This window comes from Squalius cephalus (genome assembly GCF_949319135.1).
Source record: "Squalius cephalus genome assembly, chromosome: 13".
Taxonomy (NCBI): domain Eukaryota; kingdom Metazoa; phylum Chordata; class Actinopteri; order Cypriniformes; family Leuciscidae; genus Squalius; species Squalius cephalus.
The window spans coordinates 31,619,441-31,644,270 of record NC_137134.1 but is presented as its reverse complement, the minus strand read 5'-3'; the positions used below and the strand labels follow the sequence as shown (position 1 = coordinate 31,644,270).

At 34.9% G+C, this 24,830-nt stretch overlaps 1 protein-coding gene and 1 long non-coding RNA gene across 2 annotated transcripts in view; one reads left to right on the top strand and one right to left on the bottom strand.

Moving 5' to 3' along the window:
• Positions 1-2,253: 2,253 nt before the first annotated feature.
• Positions 2,254-24,830, bottom strand: part of LOC307169929 (uncharacterized protein) — a 251,796-nt gene continuing 229,219 nt past the window's right edge. Inside the window, exon 9 of the mRNA XM_079890805.1 lies at positions 2,254-3,409. The gene's annotated coding sequence lies outside the window, so the exon portion shown is untranslated. The remainder of the gene's footprint in view (positions 3,410-24,830) is intronic.
• On the top strand, positions 20,311-22,662 carry LOC307170262. Its single transcript, XR_013823325.1, has 3 exons — positions 20,311-20,390; positions 21,813-21,862; positions 22,290-22,662. It is a non-coding gene; the product is annotated as an uncharacterized lncRNA (long non-coding RNA).

Here is a 24,830-nt window from a genome sequence, read left to right as displayed (position 1 = left end):
CATTGCTAGAAAAAAAACCAACTACTGTTAATGCATCTGAAGCTTAACATTTATGATAACCTTTGATAACGTATGATGGTTGTGATATAAAAAAATGATAAAGTATGACGGTATCAAAAAGATTTCCAGTTGAGTGTAAAGCAACATTCCCAGCATGCAGCAGTAACTCCAAGTTCTTATGTCGTCTTGAGCTGTCAGCCTATAATTTAAAGGCTATTTTAAAAATATGCACACAACTTTGGGAGACAGAATAAAAAAACAATAATATAATTGTAAATATTTATTTAAACATGCAAAATTAAAACTATTAATCTCAGATTTGTTCACATTTTTATGTGGAGTATCCTATAGAATCAAAGTTTAAATCTAAGTATGAACAGGTATTCTTATCTCTCCCCGCGCTTTATTTTATTTTTTTTACTGTATATTTATTTTTGGACTGATAATGGTTAATAAGGTCAAATAATGGTATGAGAGAGTGTTAGTCATTGTGTTCCTATTGGTCAGTGTTAGAGGATCTGTGTAACAGCTGAGGCTTAGCCTGACAGTTAGCCTGCCCTGGACCAGCATAAGTTGTCCGAGTAACTGAGTTCAAACTGTTTTAAGTTTGCTTTATGAAACAGAATCAACCGACAATAAGTCTGACTAACTAAATAAGCCTGGCTTGTATTCTAATCTTGTTTTATGGAACAACCCTCTGGAGAGAGAGATCCAACCCGAGTCCTGATAACAACTATATCAGGAAGAGAAATTACAATGTCTGAGTCCTGTATCGACACCTGCCATTGCTAATACAGTACATGTGGCTTATGGACATTTCAGAAAACCCCTTGTTCACAAATAGCCTATTACATGCAAATATAACCAATGCCGCGACGGCGGGCCAGACTCAAATCCTACCCATAGTTTACCTTGTATTGCTCATGTCTGTTCTAAACAGAGTCAGGTGGGTTTCGAGTTTAAGATGTTGATGATTATCTGTTGGTTCTCTTTCAAAAGACAAAACTGTCAAGTTGTTACAGAATCCTGTCATCTTTGTCTGGATGCGTTTCTTTCTTAAATGTGTCATAGACAGCGGTTTAGCCATTTTTGTAATAACATAAAAAGGGTGCAAGTTGGAATACGGATATTGGTGAAAAGAAGAACATAACATCACTGCTGGTGTGACGTAACTGAAGAGACGAATTAGCATATTCTTATTAATATTAGTATATAGTTCTAATGCATGACAATTTAAAATAAGTATTGTTAAACGTTAGAAAATTGTATAATTTAAATAAAAAATAGATGTATTTCCCCGGATCTGACATGGGTAGCCTATAGGCCCCCGTAGATAAAATAATTAGCTATTTGGTGACGCTAACTGGTTATAAAAAAGATTTTCTGCTGGCAGATGTCCAGTAAACAAACATTACGTTGCAATATCATCTAAACATTCATTCTAAAAGTAAATTGCCCCAATGGATTTACTCAAATCTTTTATGGACAGTTGTTTACAGTCCATAAAAACATAACTTTTTAAGCAAATAAAGTGGATAAAACGAGTTACAGTTCTTACACTACACTATGTCCCGTTGATAATCGTACTCTTGAAACATGTATGCTAGCATAGCCTATATCAGTAACGTTATAAGTGTTAGTATCATCTACTACCTCTGCTCTTCCTACATGAGCTGCAGAAGTAGTAAACACACTCAGAAATGAAACTATATCAGCATTGACCACTAGAGGGATGGGTCATTATTCCTACAGAATCAACTATGTTTGTAATGTTCAATTTGGTTAGGCAACAGTTCACTATTACTATTGCTTATATTAGAATTATTAAAAAGGTTCACCACAAAGAAAATTATGCACTTATAAACAACAAAGCAATTTACCGTAGTAACCATAGTTTCACCCAAAAAAGTCACTGTAAATATAGTTATTTTTCTCACTTTAAAATCATTATTTAATATATCCCATATTCAGAGTGTGTGTTTTTTCCCCTTAGATTGGGAACAGTATCACACAGCGCTTTTGTGACTGACTGGTAACTCATTCATAAATAGTAGCACTATGCATGGTATACTTCTAGTGTGCCATCTAGTGTCCTAACCGGGAATTTAACATTCCAATATTAGTGCCACCATCCAATAATAAAAATCATAATAATTTTGCTACTAAAATTACAGTTGATTAGTATCAGTCACTTGACTTATTTCTGATTACAAATTTCAAGACAAACTGTCAGATTCCAGTCATTATTGGGAAATCAAGCATTGTTTTTATTGGCATTAATCACATGAACACATGAATCATTTTAAGTTAATTTCATTGTTTCAGAAAAAAAGGGTCTGTAACGTATTTATAGTATTTATATACAAAAATTAAATGTCAAACTCAAACTTGCCTTATATACATATACAGACTTTGACCAAAAACTTTGTTAATGTTCAACAAATTTATGAATAAAAAAAGACTGACCAAATGCAACAAGTATTATTATGTCACAGTGAAAGCATACGTTTCCCATTCCCATTCTCTTATCCCTAAGTCAATTGTGAAGATTATGCAGCGCACAACAACATAAGATTTGAAAGTAATGGAAAAATATAAAATCATATAAAATGAAATGAGCAAATATAAAAAGCAATATAAAAGAGATAAACAGTGTAACACAGATGTACGTTTGCTATCTTGAAGCCACACACACTTTTAATCAATCCTTATATCAGGAGCCTGAAATCTTAAAAGTGAAGGTCTTAAATGATTCAGTGAGAGTTCAGTACATATTATTTATGATAATAATAAACTCATACATCATTTCATGACAAACAAATTCACAGCTGTTGTGATTACATACAATTTGTTTTTCACACGAACATACAAAAGATCTTCCAAAAACCTACTTGACTTTAAAACAGTCTTTTCCTTTGTTGCTAAAGAAAAGTTTAGCAGATGTGAGGAGTCTGAGAATCTGACAGTATTTTAGATATGACACAAAATGACTCAGATTGCATTATATTGTCATTCATGAGGTTAGTTCTAATAATGTTCTAATAATGTATATAAATGTGTGTGGAAATCGTACAGTAACATTATATTGTCAAACACACTATAACCACCAAGCATCAGTGCTGGATCATTGATCAATATGGATATCAAAACAACAGCGCTTTAATTAATGAAATGATTCCTGATGAAAAGCTAAGAAAAGATTGTTGGCTCTTATAGTAGCTCTTCACCAGAGACAAGCTGCCGGCTCCGGGTGCTGATCCACCAAAGGCTGTCCGGATAGATACGGAATGAAGACTCGCTTGTTTTCTGGGAAAAAAACACATTTATGGTCAGCACTCATTTTCAACTGATTGATTTTCAGAAGTATCAGATGCTATAGATGGGGGTGTTTATGAGTGCTTGTGGTTTTCTATAAAAATAGAAATAGTGACATAAACATAAGTATACATAATAATAGGGATAATAATAGTGATAATTAAAGATAGTGACACTACAGCATACATCAAATAAATGAATAATTAAACATGAACATTATCAGCAAATGATTGAAAGCAAATATAAGGCAGGCTTTGTAACCTGACCCCTAAAGCCTTTCAAACTCTACTCCTTTGGCCGTGAGCGCAGAAAGACCAGTTCGGCACATGCACATTAACAAGTGGATTTCGTTTTCAAGCGGTCAAGTCACTCGCACATGCGCTGTTGTATGAGTGCGGTGTGTCTGGACCCTCCTGATGACAAAATTATGTCACACGGACAACCGAAGTATACTTTGGGCTTTAGCTGGGACGTGCGGAAGGGCAAGGTTTGCAAGGTTGCATTATTTTTGAATAATGGTGCCACTAGTGCCGCAGAAACTACATGCTTCACCTTTAAGCACTGAAGTGCCGGCTGCACAGAGCGATGAAGTGTGAGGGGCCAATGCATGAAAACATGAAAACAAAAACAAAGCAATTCAGGAGAGAGAGATCCAACCCGAGTCCTGATAACAACTATATCAGGAATAGAAATCACAAGTTAATAACAAATAATGATGAAGAAATTCCCATCAATCAAGATCAGTGTTTAAAGGTCACATTAGGTTTGAAATAAAAACTCCAGCAATACTGACAGACAACAGTGGAGTCTAAACTGGTGTTTGGAGCAAGTTTCAGCAGTATTTTCTAAGGTTTGTTCATTACCGTAATGTTGATTACCGTAAAGCCTAATGGCAAAAGAAGACAAGAAAATATTAATTTACCCACAACAACAAGGTAAGGGCTTAAGAACTTTACAAGATATACAATTTTTTTTTTTTTTTTTTTTTTTTTACACAAATACAGAAAAACTAAAGGAACCGGAACCGTGTGTGTACGAAACAGTGCACAGCTGGGTTAAAGTAACTAAGATTTGTCCAAGTAAAAACAAAGGAAGGGTCTCAACAGTATTTTCTTGATCACAACCAAACTACTTTATAAGTCAAATGTCAGTAAAGGTGTTTTGATGTATGTATTGTTCACCAGGTCATGGAGTTCATAAAACTCATAAAAAATTACTCATTCTGCATTTCGGTCCTGATATGAGTGAGCAGAAGTGTGACAGTGAAATGAGAAAGAGAGACATCACTGAAAATGGCTGCAAAGATGTCAACACCTTCATACAAGTCCTGTATCGACGCGACCTGCCATTGCTAATACAGTACATGTGGCTTATGGACATTTCAGAAAACCCCTTGTTCACAAATAGCCTATATTACATGCAAATATAACCAATGCCGCGACGGCGGGCCAGACTCAAATCCAAACCATAGTTTACCTTGTATTGCTCATGTCTGTTCTAAACGGAGTCAGATGGGTTTCGAGTTTAAGATGTTAATGATTATGTTAGTTCTCTTTCAAAAGAGAAAAAACTGTCAAGTTGTTACAGAATCCTGTCATCTTTGTCTGGATGGGTTTCTTAATTAAATCAATGTGTCATAGACAGCGCTTTAGCCATTTTTGTAATAACATAAAAAGGGTGCAAGTTGGAATACGGATATTGGTGCGAAGAAGAACATAACATCACTGCTGGTGTGACGTAACTGAAGAGACGAATTAGCATATTCTTATTAATATTAGTATATAGTTCTAATGCATGACAAAATGAATCACATTTAAAATAATTATTGAAGAATTGTTAAACATTAGAAAATTGTATAATTTAAAAAAGTTATGCATTTCCCTGGATCTGACAGGGTAAGCAAGCCTATAGGCCCCCGTAGATAAAATGAGTAGCTATTTGGCGACGCTAGCTGGTTAAAAAAAAAGATTTTCTGCTGGCAGATGAGTGTGATTTGCAGTCCAGTTAACAAATGTTACGTTGTAATATAATATCATCTATAGGCCTACATTCATTCTTCCGTAAATTGCCCCAATGGATAAACTAAGAATGTCGCACCGCCCAAAACAAGAAAGAGTGCAAACTCCACAATTAAAAGTTTATTCATCCCAATTCAGTAGACGTAAAAAAAAAAAAACAAAAAAAAAACCTTTGCACATTATGTCATCAACAACCGGGTGTTTTGGTAAACAGTTGAACAGCTTTAGCTCTCAAGAGAAGGACAAAGATGAACCCCAAAATGTTAAAGATGCAGAAAATCTCACCTTGTAACCTGATGGAGTCCAGAGATGATGAAGATCTGCTCCTGCTCTTCATAAACCACTTCCTGAGGAAAACGATCCAGGAAATTACGGTAGTCTGGGTGTTTATGTGGTTGTTTAGAGGTTAAAATAGTTCCCCCTCAAGTCTCTGATATTGTGGTCTCCACATAAATGGCTCGAGTCCAAGATTTAAAACTCACGCGGAAGTCCATAATACGTTGATGACGTGATTAATATGGCGTCACGCGAACAGGGCGGCACCCTGTGAGTTGTTTACAGTCAATACAAAATTCCCTTTTGAGCAAACAAAGTGGATCAAATGAGTCACGGTCCTTACACTATATTATAATTCAACATTTTAGTAAACGTCTGACACTGTCCCTATCTGTTGATAATCGCACACTTGAAACACTAGCATATTGTGTTTATCCAAATTTACCCCACCATTTCGTATATAATATCCCACATCAAATGTATTTTTTCCCACATGCGCCTGTTTTGTAAACATATCAAATATTCTGTCAGTTCATACATAGCTCAGATAACTTACACAGAGCTCGATATAGCAGCATTTAAGTGTTACTTTCATCTACTATGTCAATGTCTTCCTACATGAGCTGCAGATGTAAACACTCAGAAATGAAACTATAACAGCATTGACCACTAGAGGGATGGGTCATACAGTATATTCCTACAGAATCAATTATACTTGCTATGTGTTATTTGCCAGTTCACTATTAGGCTACCATTGCTTATATTAGTATTAAAAATGTTCACTACAAAGAAAATTATAGCCTACGCGCGTAATGACTCCGATCTTAAACCAGATGGAACTGGATAATATTCTGATTCCTTGGCTAGAGGAAAAAAAAAAAAAAAAACAAATATTCAACAATATTATTTGTAGTGGCCGTTTGTCAACAAACAAAGAAAATTAAACTTAAATAAAACTTCAAATGACACTTCTATAGCACCCTGGGCAGGTGATGTACGCAGGCAAGAAAATAAGTCCAATTCCAGGCTGATTCAGAGTTGTGGCTAGTTTATTTTCCAACTGAGCAAGCAACACAGCAGCTGTGTCCCAATGTGAAGGCTGCATCCTCCGAAGGCCGTATTTGAAGGACGATTGGCCGCATTTGAAGGCCGTTTGCGTCACAGCGGCGCGACGAAGGACGTCCCAATTCAAAGGCTGCATCCTTGGAAGGTCGCATTTGAAGGCCGATTGCGTCACGCGGCTCGATGAAGGCTGTCCCAATTCAGTTCTGCATCCTCCGAAGGCCGTATTCGAAGGCCGGTTGCGTCATCGCGACGCGACGAAGGCTACCCTGATTCAAAAGTGACGCCAAATGCGCCCTTCATTCCCCTGTGAAAGGAAGGATACATAAGTGGACACTTAGCGGCCTATCCTACCCTATTCTACCCCATAAGTCATTGCTCGCCGTTGACGACAGCATTTATTTCTTTATTTTTAAAGGCGGTCGAGACTAGAGATCGGTGGTGGACAGCAAATTCACATTTAAATGTAAGTATTAGCCTATGTTTTCATTTATTTAAATGGCTAGCGAAACCAGAGTTAAAGTTTATTATAAACGTATAATCTTAACTCCTTCGTCACCATTGCGTGGCTTCATTGTCAGGTAGTTTGAGGCAAAACTTGTGCTAATATTAGTTTAATGACCTATTTGTAATATTTGCACTAGTCTATCTCACTTGTGTATTAGGCTAAAAGAAATATGCTAAAGAAGTAAGCCCACAACAATAAGAAAAGCAGTTGATAAGGCAATGGGGTTTCACTTTTATGTGTTTTTGTAGTGCTGTCATGCAAGCTATGTGGTTTTAACCAAATTTGAGTATATAGAAATATGATTTCTTAAGTATTTTGTATGCATGTCTTGATGTGTCATATTTTGCAGTGTTAACAATGCACTTAAGATTGCACCCCTGTGTTAAGCTTTTTTAGAGCAATTCAGGAGAAAAAAAATACAAAGTAAGAAAGTTAATACACACGTCTTTGCTGAAATGTATTGTGCTGTTGTTGTTAACAAGCCATGGTTCATTTGCTCTGCCCTTAGGATTGCAAGTGTCCTGGGACAGGTGAGGGTGTGAGTGGGAAACCCACTGCTGAAACTCGGCCCTGGTTTGTCCTCATGGCCCAGTTCAGCATTGGGTGCCCACGGTGAGGAGGAGCCAGCACCAGCAGCACCAGCACCAAGGCAGAGGCGAGGAGAGTAGGGAGAGGATGGACAGGCTGTTTTCTCTTCTTGAGAAAATGATTGAAAAATATATATTTTTTTCTACATATTCTTGTCTAACTTTTTTCACTATTTTTTTAAAAAGGAAAGAAAAAATCTGTACATTATTTTTATGCAACTTTAAATGTGTAAATAAAAGAGAATGAATTGTTCTGGACATTGTTTATTTTTTTGACAGTCATCATTTCTACTTGAAACAAACTCTTGTATACCTTTTTTTTTTTTCCAAATAAAATTGGTAAATGAAAATCATTTGTTCCATGGGCTACATTAAATTACTTTTTCCAACTATAGTACATAAAATAAGAAAAAAATGATGTAGACTTTTATTAGAATTTATTAGAATACTAATTAGACTTTCAAAAAGAGTAATTTCTGAAAAAAGGACTTTTAATAACAAGTTTTTAGTATCAAGAGTAAAACTAGAGGTATTCTGCAGGGGAGAAAACTCCTTGTCAGGGTTTTTATTATAGTTTTGTATTTATATTATGCTACTACTGCATTTTACTTCTGAATATTTTCAAGGTTGATACATTATATACTTTTGTGTAATGTAAAATCATGTGAGGGAAAAAAGGTACTTCAGTAGGTTACTTCACATTTGTACGTGAATATTTAATTAAATATGCAGTTCCGAAAATTAAAGTAACAAAATGTAGGTCTGTTGTCACTATATTAACAAATTGTTGCTAACTACAGCTGTGTCCCATATCAAAGGGCGCATCTGAAGCGCTCGGACCGGTCTAGCCTACGGAGGATTGTTCTTGTCGCCTGGCAACCGTGACAGCTGCCGATGACGAGCACGAGAAATACTGGACTTTTTTATATTCAATTGGGTTTTATATTCAAACCGGGCTAAACCAAAAATACATGACCTGGCAGCGCCGGGGCTGAAACATCCTCACCATGTCCTCCAGTAAAATATAAAACATAAAAATGACAATAGCCAATTCTGTCTCCATAGCTGTTTACTCAATTAGGCTATATCAAATGAATTATCAGGATGGCAGCTGTCCTCTCGCACCGTTGAGGAGCGGTGATCAGAAACACCTGGTTGCGCAATTAGGAAATCCTATGAAGGCTACATGGTGCGTCCTTCGGAGGACGCAAAGGCTGCATCCTTGAAGTCTTCAGTCCTTCGAAGGATGCAGCCTTCACATTGGGACACAGCTCGTATCTCTCGCGCTGGTAAAAAACCATATGCCCATCACCCAGGTGCATACAGGTCACCTCCTACTTCCTACCTATATTTACCTTTACCTGTGCCCACTACTGCCCTCAGGTGTCTAAATCAAACATTGTAGTTATTAAACTAACCAAAAATAAAGACTAAACATATAGATAAAACAATTAACTAAACAAACAACAAAAGAATATTACCAAAATATATATTACTAATGTAAGCAAAATTATAATGGTAAACAAATTAATTAACAAAATTACCACTACTGAAAGCAAACTAATGTAGCTCCAACAAATATTATTGATCTGCCTGCATTGAGACCATTATTTGAGAACTGAACTGAGCAGGAGAAGGATATCACGGGTTTCTCCATATAAATTAAGTAAATTAATAACTTTTTTTGGTTCTCAATTTAAAATCATTGTTAAATATGTGATGTTCAGAGTGTAAGATTTTCCTTAGATTAGGAACAATCCCACAGTGTGCTTTTGTGACTGACTGTAACTCATTTATTAATACTAGTGCGCCATCTAGTGTCATAAACAGGAATTCACAATTCCAAGATTAGCGCCGCGGTTGACAGATTCTGACTGAATAAATGTGATATTACGATCAGCGCAAGATCGAATTTGAAATGAGTCACACTTTAATACCGTAATACATGCGAGTACCGAAAAACAACGTGTGTGCTAGAATGAGAGTGTTTTTCAGAGTGGAAGCAGGCCTACTTGGAGGGATGAAAACTAGGTAGTATAAAGGAAACACTGTAGTCAGTGTTTTTTAAAAAAAAAAAAAAAAAATGTATTAAGCTTTAACACAAACAAACAAGGTACATTACCATTCACTGAATACAACAGCAGTTATTTCACCTTAGGTTGAGCATATTACAAGAACGAGAAAAAAAAAAAAAACTTACAATAAACAACAAAATAATATACATGAAAATTTTAAAATAAGAATAAAAAGGGCCTTTAAATTAATTTAAACTTATTCAAAAGAAATAACAATTTACGGGCTTTCTGATTTTTAACAAATTTTAATGATTTACACAAGAGTTTAATCTCATTCAGCTATTGATTAAAGTTGGGTTTGGATTTAAACCATCTACATTTGTGAATGAAAAATTTTGCGAAACATAAAAGAAAATTAATCATTAAATCACACTCTTTGTAAATCATACAAACACCAAACCTAATCAATTTCACCGTAATTGGGGTGGGATTTCAACCCTCCTAGATCTTAACCAGATCTGGACCTCTCTCCAAAAGGGCTGCACCATATCACACAAAAAGAAGACATGCTCTAAATTTTCAATATTTGTTTCACAAAAAACACAATTATTCACCTCAAGTAGTAAGTACCAGACACCTCCTGTCAAAAAATGATTGATTGACAGGTGTCACGCCCCTTCCGGTGACATGTCCCGCCCCTTCCGGTGACATGTCCCGCCCCTTCCGGTGTCCCGCCCCTTTTGGCATAGGATCAAAGGGCTTTTGACAGCTAGTTTTGACTTTTGATTGACAGGTTGACAGTTAGTATGACTTTTGATCATGTTTTGACAGCTAGTTTTGACTTTTGATTGACAGTTTGACAGCTTTTGATCATGTTTTGACAGCTAGTTTTGACTTTTGATGTCTTTTGAAGTCTTTTGAAGCCTTTTGATATTGACAGAAAGTGTTATAACAATACGTGATGGTATCTGACAGCTAGTTTGATGCCTTTTGAACATGACAGTTAGTGTTTTGTGAAACCTTTTGATCGTTTGAAGACACTGTGATTAAATAATACGTCATGGCTATATGACAGCTAGTTTTAATTGTTTGAAGACTATTGAAGCCTTTTGAACATGACAGTGTGTGTTTTGAAGTTGGTATCACACACGATCCTCCTATTCCTGAGCGTATCCGGGCTGTACTGTGAAACTGATAAGGGGAAAACTGTGGAAGTTTATCTCACACACAAATGTTGAGAAACCATTCAGTTCTTTTAAAACAATATAAATGAAATGTTTATAAAGATCCTACTAAAACCTCACTCAAAAAGTTTAAATAAAATGGAGTCATAAAAAATTGCAATCAGTTAAATGTTTATAGAGTTAAAAAAACAAACAAAAAAAACATACAGGTTATGAAACAATCAGTTAAATGTTTAGAGAGTTGAAGAAAAAACATATAGCTTATGAAACAACGCAATAAATGAAACGGGTTCACGAAAATAAAAAAATAAAAAATCATCTCGCATGTTTAGATAACTAAAGCGCCTCTCCAGCACAGCCCCGGCCTGAGTGGTGCGCGCGCCCTCCGCATTCTGACATCCCCCTCCTTCTGCTCCTCCACATTCCAGAGCACAGTGATAGTGAGAAACAGAGATTTTATAAAATAATGTATATTTCACACAAATAATATAATATACAATAATATAAAATAGCATCTTACTGAAACCAATTCTTTCAGTTTTAGATAAACAAAAGAATAAAAAATCATCTTACATAAAACATTCTGTTCTTTAAAAGAATATAAATGATTATAAATAAATAATATAAAATAAAGATCTTACTAAAACCTCACACAAAAAGTTGAAATAAATGTAGAACTATCCAGTTTAAATAAAATGTATTCACAAAAAATTGCAATGAGTTAAATGTTTATAGAGTTGAAGAAAAAAAACAACGCAAACAAAACAAAAACAACATAGGCCTACATGTTATGAAACAATCAGTTAAATGTTTAGAGAGTTGAAGAAAAAACATACAGCTCATGAAACAACGCAATAAATGAAACGGGTTCACAAAAATAAAAAATCATCTTACATGTTTAGATAACTAAAGGGCCTCTTTACACCAGCGTTTGACCTGCGGGGCTTTCAAAAAGCACCAGCCAAAGTGTGTGTGTGTGTGTGTGTGTGTGTGTGTGCGTGCGTGCGTGCGTGCGTGCGTGCGTGCGTGCGTGCGTGCGTGTGTGTGTGTCTGTGAGAGAGTCACACAAATTCAGTGATCAGGATATCAGGTGCTGAGTTTATAAGTATAATCTTAAAAGTTTAAATGATATCTTTTAAAAATAAAAGATTGTTTAAATGAAATATTTAAAGTTTGAATACATACACATCTTCTATTTATCTTTTAGAAGATTACTGTAATGATTTTGTTTAAATTGAACCTAAGGTATAATTGTTATTAAACAATGTCTGTTCAAAAACTTTAGATGGTTGAAAAACTGTACTTAGTCGTCTTAAATCTCATTTATATGAAAAGATTCAATCATCATTTTTTGTCCGTGTGGAGTTTCAATTTTGATGGCTTTCCATAGCCATGATGATTTTTGTACCGTAACTGCATATTCGATCATGTACACCTAAACACGACCATCACAGAAAACTATAAAATAAATAAATAATTTAATATCATTTCTAAGCTGTATTGCACGCGCGCACACACACGGTTCTAAAAATGAACTAATCTCTATGTGCATCATGTCACAGCGTATGTAATGTTAGTCTGCTAACGCCTTTCCAGAGCCAAAGTTTTGTTCGTACTAAATTTATTTCAAAGCATAATCGTAAAAGTTTCAATATGATCTTTTCAAAATAAAAGATTGTTTTAGTTTGAAGTTTAAAGTTCTTAACTTTCTTTCTTAAAAAAAATCTTTAAAGTTTGAATACATTCATATCTTCTATTTATCTTTTAGAAGATTACTGTAATGATTTTGTTTAACGGTGACCCTAAAGTATAATTGTTATAATGTGAGACAATGTCTGTTCAAAAACTTTCGATGGTTGAAAAACTGAAACTGAAAAACTCGGCTAGATAATGTCACAGTAAAGCTAGTCCGCGTTCCAGAGCATACTACATCCAGAGTTTATACTAAATTCATTTAAAAGCATAACCTTAAAAGTTTAAATTAGATATTTATATTTGTCAATAAAAGTTTTATTAAAATCATATCTTCTATTTATCTTCTTAGAAGACTTATGTAATGATTTTGTCTAACGGTGACCTAAAGTATAATTGTTATAATGTGAGACAATGTCTGTTCAAAAACTTTAGATGGTTGAAAACCTGTACTTAGTCGTCTTAAATCTTATTTATACAAAAAAAAATTGTCCATACAACATGTTGTCAAAGTCTGTCACAATGTTTTGTTGTTTTTAAGACATCCGAGGACTCTACATTGCTCTTACTTAGACTAAGTTGTATCATTTGGAAAATCACCACACAATTATATTTTCATCTGTGGGTGGCTGAAGGATTTCCTTGTGGTTTATGAGTCTCTGAGCTGATGTGTCATCTCGATCTGCCAGATCTCATGTTCTCTATTGATGGGGTCAGTCTCATCATTGATGATAAACAGTTCAGTGTATATCTTGTTTAGAGAGACCGACTGTGGTGCACTTCCCTCCAAAGTCCTCTCATTCCTTACATTCTGAAGAATTTCTAAAAATCAGGACAAAGTTGGATAGTCATATTATTAACAGGAGCATCACGCTTATGAATGCACAGTGTTCTACAACAAGAGATCTTACCATGTTCGTTTACCGAGGTAGAGTGAGACACCTGAAAAACAAAACAAAAAATACTCATACATAAATATCTATATCTATATCTATATATATATATCTATATCTATATCTATATATATATATATATATATATATATATATATATATATATATATATATATATATCTATATCTATATATATATATATATATATATATATATATATATATATATATATAACATACACAAATCATTTCTTAACTAAGCAACTGTTTCTTAAAGGGATACTCCACTTTTTTCGGAAATAAGCTCATTTTACAACTCCCCCAGAGTTAAACAGTTGAGTTTTACCGTTTTAGAATCCATTCAGCCGATCTCCGGGTCTGACGGTACCACTTTTAGCATAGCTTAGCACAGATCATTGATTCTGATGAGTCCAGTAGCATTTCTTTCAAAATGACCAAAGAGTTTCAATATTTTTCCTATTTAAAACTTGACTCTTCTGTAGTTAAACCGTGTACTAAGATCGACGGAAAATGAAAAGTTGCGATTTTCTAAGCCTATATGGCTAGGAACTACTCTCATTCCGGCGTAATAATCAAGGAACTATGTGGCTGTACCATGAGTGCAACAGGCGTAATGATATGACGCAGCGCCTGAAAATAGTCCCCAGCTCGGTAACTTCTTCCAACGTGACCGGGACTAAGTTTGTCTAACCTATTAGACCTATTTTCAGGCGCTGCGTCATATCATTACGCCTGCTGCACTCATGGTACAGCCGCACAGTTCCTTGATTATTACGCCGGAATGAGAGTAGTTCCTAGTCATATAGGCTTAGAAAATCGCAACTTTTCATTTTCCGTCGATCTTAGTACACGGTTTAACTACAGAAGAGTCAAGTTTTAAATAGGAAAAATATTGAAACTCTTTGGTCATTTTGAAAGAAATGCTACTGGACTCATCAGAATCAATGATCTGTGCTAAGCTATGCTAAAAGTGGTACCGTCAGACCCGGAGTTCGGCTGAATGGATTCTAAAACGGTAAAACTCAACTGTTTAACTCTGGGGGAGATGTAAAATGAGCATATTTCCGAAAAAAGTGGAGTATCCCTTTAAATTATCAGACACTCACCACACTGATGTTAACTTCACCATATATTGTCTTGTCTACTATGATTGGAGCAAATATTGACCCACCATTCCTCTGGTCAATTGTTAAGTTAAGCTGTCCGAATGATGTAGAATTATTATTATGCTCTCGTTGTGGAAGGTTGTTAGGCTGTTGATTTGTCATGTTTCCAGAATGTGCACCATCTGTTAAAAAATTAACAATTAAATACACAACCAAAACCATGTAAAGCTTATTGAAGATTGAGAAACATATTGACTACTAACAAAGTAAATTATAAATCTTTTCCTACATTTGATATTCTTTTTTCTGATTTTTTTTAATGCTGTTTTCTCTCCATATTTATTCTGTAGTTCCTCTACTGTGTCTTCCAACCTCCCTGTTGTTCTTCTCCAGCTGTGTTAACCAAAGACAAACAATTAGAAGAATAAAATGTATGTACAATAGCAAAAATAAAGTTGGTCATTAGTTGTTAGGGTTAGATACACCTGCAGACACATTCATACACCAGTTCACCTGTTTTCATTTAGCATACATCAGAGTTCAAACATTCACTTTTTCAAAGGCCAGATTAGCTCATAAATATGGCAACCAAAGCCACATGTACAGTGAACAGACGCACAGCAGGTTAAAACAATAGTCTATGTTAGGACAATAACAATAATAGTCTATGTTAGGACAATAGTATGCTCACAGGAGCCGCTGAGAGCGAGTTCCAGCTGATAACGGTCATAAAGTGCGAGATAAGGTGCAAGTAGCTAAACTAAACATTTCATATTTGACAGAAATGTTTTGAGAAATGTTAAACAACGACAAAAATAATCAAGGCAAACTAATCAACTTTTTTCTAATTTCACAATTTTTAACTTAAAATAAGCCTATATAATACATGTGATTTAACCCTCTGGGCTTCTTCGTATAATAGTCACACTTAGCTTCCTCCCGCCCGAAAACGGGCGAAGCCTTAAAATCTTACTTTACTTTTTCCCAGGATAACCAATCAAATATATTTTTGTTCTATAATGTTTTCTGATTATTATTTAGAATTTTTAGAATTTTTTATGATAGTTTGCATTAATTATATAATTTTTATTAGCTATTTTTTCCATTAGAATTAATATATATATTTTTATTTTATTTATTTTATTTTATTTTTCAATAAATGCAACATTTCACATCAAATTAGAGTGCAGGCCTAAAAAAAATTTTTTTTCAAGTGAGAAGAGCGCCACCTAGTGGCTTCAAAATTTATAAATTTGTGTCATGTCCTATAACCGACTATAGGCGGCCTATAGCTTTTTTATTTATTTATTTGATTTATTCCCATTCGGAAAGAAAACAATTTATTACTAATCAACCACTGAATGGAACAACACAAATTATATATCATTTTAAAGCTTAGGATCTCAGCTTTTTAATGCATCTAATTACATTTATTAATTCCTAACGAGTGCTGAGTAATCCCTCTAAAACCAAGTGTACCGCCAGCAGGCGCCACCTAGCTGCGAAAATATTCATTACCATATTTTTCAAAAATCTTGCCTTGATTAACACAAAGTTGATGTCATTTGAAAGCTTAGAGTCTGAACTTTACAGTGAATGTATCCACTTTGAAAAACTCTTAAGTATTGCTGAGTTATTTGCTGATAAATAGAATTTCTTTTTTTTCATAATCTATAAAATAATGTACTGCAATGTGTCAAAAACATCATACAGCTCATGAAACATTCTCAGATAATTGAAAATGGCACTTCATTTTTTACAGCATATTATTACAATTAAAATGAGCCCAAAATTAACATAATCTATTGCTTTTATGACAAGATATTCTTCATGGAGAAAAAATTGCCCATGAGGGGGTGTCAAAGACTGTACAAAAAGGCTGTCTCTTTTCAAAATGCTGTAATTTTTTATTCCTTTATCCAAAAATTATTAATTTTTTATCCAGATGCAGCTAACATGTAGGGGGACTTCACTAAAAAAGAATTTTCCTCCTACCTTATTTCGTTCCTGAGTTATTCCATGACAAATAAGAAAGATATGCAAAATCATAATAAAAATTATATATATATATTGTCTTTTATCCGCCGTTTCTTGGCAGGACAATGTCCAAATGTAATGTAATTTATATTTTCAAAAAATTTAAAAAGAGTTCTTTCAAACGATACCTACCTTTTGACTCTCCTTGCTATAGTTTTGGAGTTATTATGATTATATAATTTTTATATAGTTTGGGGCAAAATTTGCTGTTTCAGTCTTACCAGTTCATTTCTCTCTGTGTGTGTGTGTGTGTTTGTGTGTGTAAGTGTGTGTGTGTGGGGGGGAGGGTGTCTTTTTTGCACTCTTGATGTTCTAGAGTGTCACCCCTTCATTGCTGAACACTTTTTTTCAGCACAGTGGCTGATCTGTAGCTTGTACCACCAAAAGTTTCTCTGAGTTTTCCTATTTTTTCGTATTTCCCATTCATTTCCTATGTCGCCCGTTTTCGGGCGGGAGGAAGCTAAGTGTGACTTTTTTTTTTACGACCCTTTAACATATCAGAATCATCTCCTTGATTTTTTTGTGTGTTCATATAGGTAATAAAAGAAAAGTCACCAAGTTTCACCCCCATCCGATGAAGCAAAAAAATTAAACAATTCGAAACGTTCAGGTTTTCGCCCGTTTTCGGGCGAAGAAGCCCAGAGGGTTAATGTGAGAGGAGAAGAAACAAATAACAGCCATTTTTATCATATTAGGCATAAGATTAATAATGAATGTGTACATATAGTGAATTAATTTAATAAACATATGTACCTAACATCCATAGCCTTCAGTAAATTAAGGCTAGACAAAGTTCCTTTTTAACTCTGCCCCCTGTTAGTTAGAACTTTGGAGTACTTAAAATTGTGGGGCTCAAAAATAAGTGTCATTTGGAACTCTTTTATAGTTATTTTTATCAAAAAATATGTTGATAATGATTAAAAACGTTAGTGCCATTCGAAGGCACCATTTTAGATAGTTTGGCATGCATGGGATTGTGTGTCCATATGCTAGTGAGAGCGAGCGTCTGGTGCTCAGAAATACATTCTACAATGATATAAAATATATCTTCATTAAATGCCTATTTTGTCTATTCTACTAATGTCTATTCTTTAATCCACACATAAATCGTAAGCGCATAATATCACCTGCTCAAGTACTTCTTGATGAGTTTCTTCTTTATTAAACAGCGAATCTTCTCAGTCAGATCGTCGCAAGATCTCAGGAATCCTCTCACACTGCTCGTGTTCACGCGCTCCATCGCTGCACTTGTGTGTGTGTGACTCCAACGATTCAAACTTCCATAAAGCGCGCCAAAACAGCAGCGCGGAGATGTGATGTCACGTGTTGAGCGGGCGTTCGTAAAAAGCACTTTCGATTCACTTAAAAAAAATAAAATACAAAATAAAAAAATTATTTACATTACCTTCCGTCTTCAGCATCTGATGATTCCCGATATTATAGTTACTTTATTCCTTTATGACTCTGTTTTTCGGTTCAGCATTTAATATCAAATTAGAGGTTATGGTTTTATTGTTTTACACTTCTCAAGCGATTTCTGTTTGCTTTAAACAAGCGACTTTTAATTTTTTAGATTTGATAGAGTATTTTATATTTTGGAGGCTTTTTTGTTAAAGACCCTATCCTTAAAGGTACGCTGTGTAGGAATTTCTCCCATCTAGCGGTGAAATTCTATTTTGCATTTAAACGAATAGTGCTCTCTAGCGCCTCACTTTTTCAAATGCGTGTTGCAACTGCAGTAGCCGTTATGTGCCAAGAAGCTATGACAACATGTCTTCCAATAGCACTTCATCGAGTTTAATTGTACATGTTCTACTGTTATGCTGCCTATATAATGATTAGGGGTGTAACGGTTCACAAAATTCACGGTTCGGTTCGATACGATAACCTTGTGTCACGGTTCGGTACGGTTCGGTTCTGTACATTTTCCATAGGCTACAGCAAAAATAAAGAAATGCCAGAGAAATTTCCTTGAATAATTTTTTTTATTATTATTATTTTATTTAATGAAACTATCATCATAAAGTATGATTTTTTTTCTTTCTTTTTTTTCTGAGCAATAATGGAGCTATACTTGACTATTCTTATGAGCATATAAAACAAAACAACTCCTTGGACAAAATGAAATGTAATATTGTAGTAGTAGGCTATTATAAACAAAGGTTTATTTTAGTTCAGATTAACATTTGAGGGCAGCAATTGTATTCATAATGTCAAAACAGTGTTGTTTTTGGCAGCCCTTTTAGTTTTAGTCTTAGTCTTAGTCTTTTGGACGAAAATGCTTTTTAGTTTTAGTCACATTTTAGTCACTTATAAACTTGATAGTTTTACTCAAGTTTTAGTCGACGAAAACGCAAAAATGTTTTAGTCAAGTTTTAGTCAATTTTAGTAAAAAAAAAAAATTATTTTAGGTTAAAAAGTATTGGACATGGGCTTAGGTTTGACAGGTTGTAGCAAGTGTTGCAATTCATAACATTTTTTTTTTTTTAAATAACCCCTTAATGATGACTTCTGGTGAATATTGTGGAAACTAATTGATACATTTAGATAAATATATTTCATACCTTATAGCATATTATAATACAACTTATTAGGCCTATATATTTATAGAATAGCAAAGTAGGCCTAATATACAAGACTGAACCACATAGATGTGAAATATAAAGGCTATCATGATAATTTTGCCAACAATGAACCATGGATTTGTTTAGTTTATAATACGTTTTATTTTTAACTTAAACAAATACAACATATAACATTCAAAACTCACCGGCTTAGACTGCATTTGAAGAAAAATAAACACAACAGTTTTCTGTAGCCTTGTGTGCGAACTTATTCAATAGAATTATTAGATTATCTCCTGATGCGTGCTGCTTAATATCACACCCCAGCAAACATTGGTCCGACGGCAACGTCGTGTCCCTGGCCAAAAATAGTCGCGGTAGGACGGCATAAATCGGTAAAAATATGTAACACAGAACATTTCCTAAAAATGCATTCAGATACATTTGTACATGTCTACAGTTATCTGGGGTTGCATGTATAGTTGTTATTTTGACTTTTAGCTACGTGCAGTTCAATATCTACCTAGTTGTGTATCGGTTGTGAGAGGACGTCACCTGGCGACGTCTTTTACACGTGCGTTTATAGTCCATCATGACCCTCTATGAAATCCGTGTTGAAATATGCAAAAAAAATATGCTTAATCCTTGCATGATTAATACTGCAATAACCCAGCACACATTGGTCCGACTGCACGTACGTCGTGTCCCTGGCCAAAAACAGTCGCAAGTGGACGTCCACTAGGTGACGTCCTTTACACGTGCATTTATAGTCCATCATGACCCTCTATGAAATCCTATGAAATATGCTAAAGCAATTATGCATACACCTTGGTCAACACTACAGTAATTAATTTAAGTGCCCCAAGTAGTTTTTAAGAGGTTCTGAAAAGACGTACACTGACGTCAAAACTGCTGCCGAGATGTTGTAACAAATCTCGCGATATTGCAAAATCCCGCGATAGGATGTAGTGTATTATCCATAGGTATTATCTCGCGATTTGGGGCGTTTTCTTTTTGAACAACCACCGTACCACGAGGCGAGCAGGACTTGAGGGTGCATCGTGTGTTGCAGAATTACAGAAAGTCGACGAATTACAAAAAATCTGCTTTTGGGTAAGTACATTTTGTGTTATTTTATAAATGTGATTGAGTTTTACTTGTTTTACTCGAAGGAACCAAAATAAATGATTCACACATTGTCAACTGAGATGTAGTTTGAGTTTGGATAAAATTAGCTAGTAGGCTAAAAGTTAATCGGGTTAAAGGCAGGGTTCTATACATTTTGCGACTATTTTTCCTGCTGGTGTGACCAAATTGTGTTATATGTCGCGCTGGCGCGACCGCAACGTTGCCCAGCAGCGAATGGTAAACAAAATGAAAGCGGAACGAAACTACGCTACTCGTTTGTGCTTCACGGACAGTTTATTGGTTCGGACCAATAATAGTCCACAAATCATTTAAACTTGTAGGAAAAAAAAAAAAAAAAAAAAAAAAATTATATATATATATATATATATATATATATATATATATTAGTACCAGTCAAAAGTTTGGAAACATTACTATTTATAATGTTTTTGAAAGTAGTCTCTTATGCTCATCAAGCCTGCAGTTAAAAAAACAAAAAAAACCCCGTAATATTATGAAATATTATTACAATTTAAAATAATGGTTCTCTTTTTTTAATATATTTTAAAATGTAATTTATTTTTGTGATGCAAAGCTGAATTTTCATCAGCAAGTACTCCAGTCTTTGGTGTCTTATGATCCTTCAGAAATCAGTCTAATATGATGATTTGATACTCAGTTATTATCAATGATGGAAACAGTTGTGCTGTTTAATATATTTTTTTTGGAATACTTTTTTCAGGATTCATTGATGAGTAAAACGTTAACAGCATTTATTCATAAAAACAGCATTTATTCCAAATAAAAACATTTCTAACAATATAAATCGTTACCATCACCTTTTATCAATTTAACGCATCCTTGTTGAATTAAAGTACTAATTTCTTTTAAAAAAATAGTTATTGTTCCCAAACTTTTGAACGGTAGTGTATATTGTTACAAAAGATTTTTATTCTAAATAAATAGTTCTTTTTAACTTTTTATTCATCAAATAATCCTGAAAAAAAGTATCTCAGGTTATAAAAAAAATATTAAGCAGCACAACTGTTTCCAACATTGATCATAAATCAGCATATTAGAATGATTTCTGAAGGATCATAAGACACCAAAGACTGGAGTACTTGCTGATGAAAATTCAGCTTTGCATCACAAAAATAAATTACATTTTAAAGTATATTAAAAAAGAGAACCATTATTTTAAATTGTAATAATATTTCATAATATTACTGTTTTTTTTTTTTTTTTTTTTTTTTTTTTAACTGCAGGCTTGATGAGCATAAGAGACTTCTTTCAAAAACATTAAAAATAGTAATGTTTCCAAACTTTTGACTGGTACTGTATATATATATATATGCTCTTTTTAAAATATATTAACTTACATTATTTTGATTGTGGTGTCACATTTAGATTCAGCAGCTGTCCAGAGTTGGTGGATCTGTAAACAAAGTCATGAACAGGTCTGTTTTTACCTTTAATTGTTTGAGTGTATTGCTGCATACTATTTATGGTGAAAAATGTGTGTGTGTGAATCATGTAAAATGCCTTAATAGCAAATTTCAATATGAGGGGTTGTGGTCAAAAGAAGCCATTCAAAGCTACACCTTTGTATTTATGTAATTTTGGCCTTATGACATTAAAAAAAAATCTTTGTATAATATTAATGTAATTTTTATTAACTTGTATCTATTCAGGGGACATTCTTTAAAAGACCACCTGTCTTTATCAGAAATGTCCTTTTCACATTACACAGTTGCATACCTAGTTAAGGGTCTCTCTTAAGGGCACCACAGTATTGAAGAGGGCTTTTTTTTTTAAGTTCATGTCATTTACCTCAAAATTAACCTTTTTGTTTGTTTGTTGTTTAACCATATTCTCTTCCCTCAGATGCTGTGAAGATGAGGAGCCCAAATGCTAGACTCAGACATTGATGCAGCAATGGCAGAACACCTGAAGCACACTCCAAGAAGAGTTGGGGGTGGTGGATATAAAAAATGAGCCATAAACAAAACCATAAAGCCATAAACCAATTTCATAGACTCTAAAAACTTTTATTTATGGCTGTTTAACAGTAATGCAAGACTGCTAGTAACTGGAAGTTAATACTGCCAAGGCTCTGACACAGTGATGGAATATTATAGAAAGACTGTAACGTATAATGTGTTGACTGTTCCTGTACTTTTGTTATATTCTAGTTTGATTGCATGACTGCTTAACCTTAATGTAAAACTGTTAGAGAAATGCCATTGCCACAGAATTTACCACATTGAACTATTTTTAGTATCTTTCTTTTAATCCTGGCTGTTTAACAACTGGGAGACAATTTCAAGTGTAATATTCACAATAAAATGTTGTGCTACATTACGACATTCTTTTTGTTTGCTTTAGTCCACAAATAATGTGTTGATGTACACGTGTTAAAACCGTTCTATAGACGTCCAGGTCTGACCGGACCGATTTTGGACCTTTTTAGAACCTTTGTCAAGTTCAGATGTGTAAAACCAGTATAGGTGCGATTTATTTTATTTGTAGGCTTATATATACAACTACATTTGGCAGCAACGCACCTTATAAACATCCAGAAGAAGACTAATTCTGACGTCCAGGGACGCGCTGAAGAGACGTGGAATTCACGGCCAGATGACGTCAAAGACGTCGGTTCAACTTTCATTTTGGAACTATTTTTCAACCATGACGGGACGTGTCGGACGGACGTCTTTTCAACGGTCATTACACGTCCAAATGTTTGCTGGGACACTCCGCCGTGACAAACAGAAAAAACGCGACGGCATATGGTACAATTGGCCTTGTATTCATTGTCCCTCACGCATTCCAGCTACGGGTAGTCATTTTACCATTCAATTTTACATTTCTGTGCTCTTTTCTTTCTCGCCGGCGGCCGCCCAGATAGCAATTACATGTGGGCCACATGCAGGTATTATCTGGCACATATGGCCTAGATGTGGCATGGCTGAACAGATATGGGCCAAATCGTAGCCATATTTGTTTTGCCATAACTTTAAAATCTGCGGGAAATGCTCTCTTGGTTCACAACTGATTTTGAGGTATATGGCCCAGATAACAACGAACACATGAGCATAGGCGTCGATTTCGGGGGGGACGGGGGGGACGCGTACCCCCCAGATTTCGTCATGAGTCATTTTGTACCCACCACTTTTAACTTCCGTCCATATTAATTTGACTTTTGGTTCGATTTTTTTGACCGTTTTCAGTGGTTGTGAGGAGCAATATGAGAGAGAAATTTGGTAATCATTGTCTGACCCAACAAAAAAAACATTATAATATTCATTTTATTTTATTTTCCGTGTTCGCATTTATGAGGGAAAAAACAACGTGCCAGTTTAGGTTACGGACCAGGGGTGCGTTTCCCGAAAGCATCGTTGGCCAACTATGGTCGCAAGTTCATCGCAATGTCCATTGAACTCTATTGGTAACGACGGAACTTGCGACCATAGTTGGCCAACGATGTTTTCGGGAAACGCACCCCAGAGCGCTCTGAAAAGCGCCACTAAAAGACTGCTTTAAAACTTTCACAGAGACCTCAAACAGAACAGCTGCCTTTCTTTAAAGTGAATTTCGTTTTGTATTAATTATATCTTAATTTTAATCAATGTTTCATGAACCAATGGATTTAATATAGTAAATATAGCAGAATCATACAAGCATTGCTGCCACATACATATTATTTTTTCCCCTCAATTATGTCTACTAACGAGATCTTATGTCGTTTTAAAATAACGATGCATTTTAATTGTTTATTAATGAACTAGTCTTTTCTAAATCAGTGTAGGCTGCCTGCATACTTATCTCCACATCTCCGCTGTAATGTAGCCTAGATGCGCCTTTCATACGGACAGGATTACATAATCAGATGGTAGCTACCGTATTTGCTTTCGATTGGATTTTTTTTTCGTTGGTGGACATTTTTTTTAGTAACTTTATAGTTATATTTCTCATGTCTGTGAGGCTTGTCTATACACTGTTTGTCAGTTCATTTTTGAGGCGCGCTCCAATTCACAGAGATCATGAAAGCGCGCCCTGTTCGTTTTCTTTTATTTTACAAAGGCACACCGTTTTCTTGTTGTTGTGAGTTTACACAAATAAAAGTAGTTGCGACTGATGTATTATTATATTCTGTATGACCAGAAATGGAGTATTTTAAGTTGTTTCCACTGTTGATAGGAAAATGCGAGTGATGGCACCGGCGCCTCCATCCACATAGGCTATAGTGCGCGCTCCATACTCCGCACAAACACTTGGATATGCGCTTCATAATAGCAAACATTTATTTAGGTTAACGTTAGAGCGAGCGGCCATGCCAGACGGATAATCCTCTTCATGTTTAACTAATCAAATTCTGTTGCATTTTATTGCGCCAGTTTGAAAAGGGCGGCTGAAACACTTAGC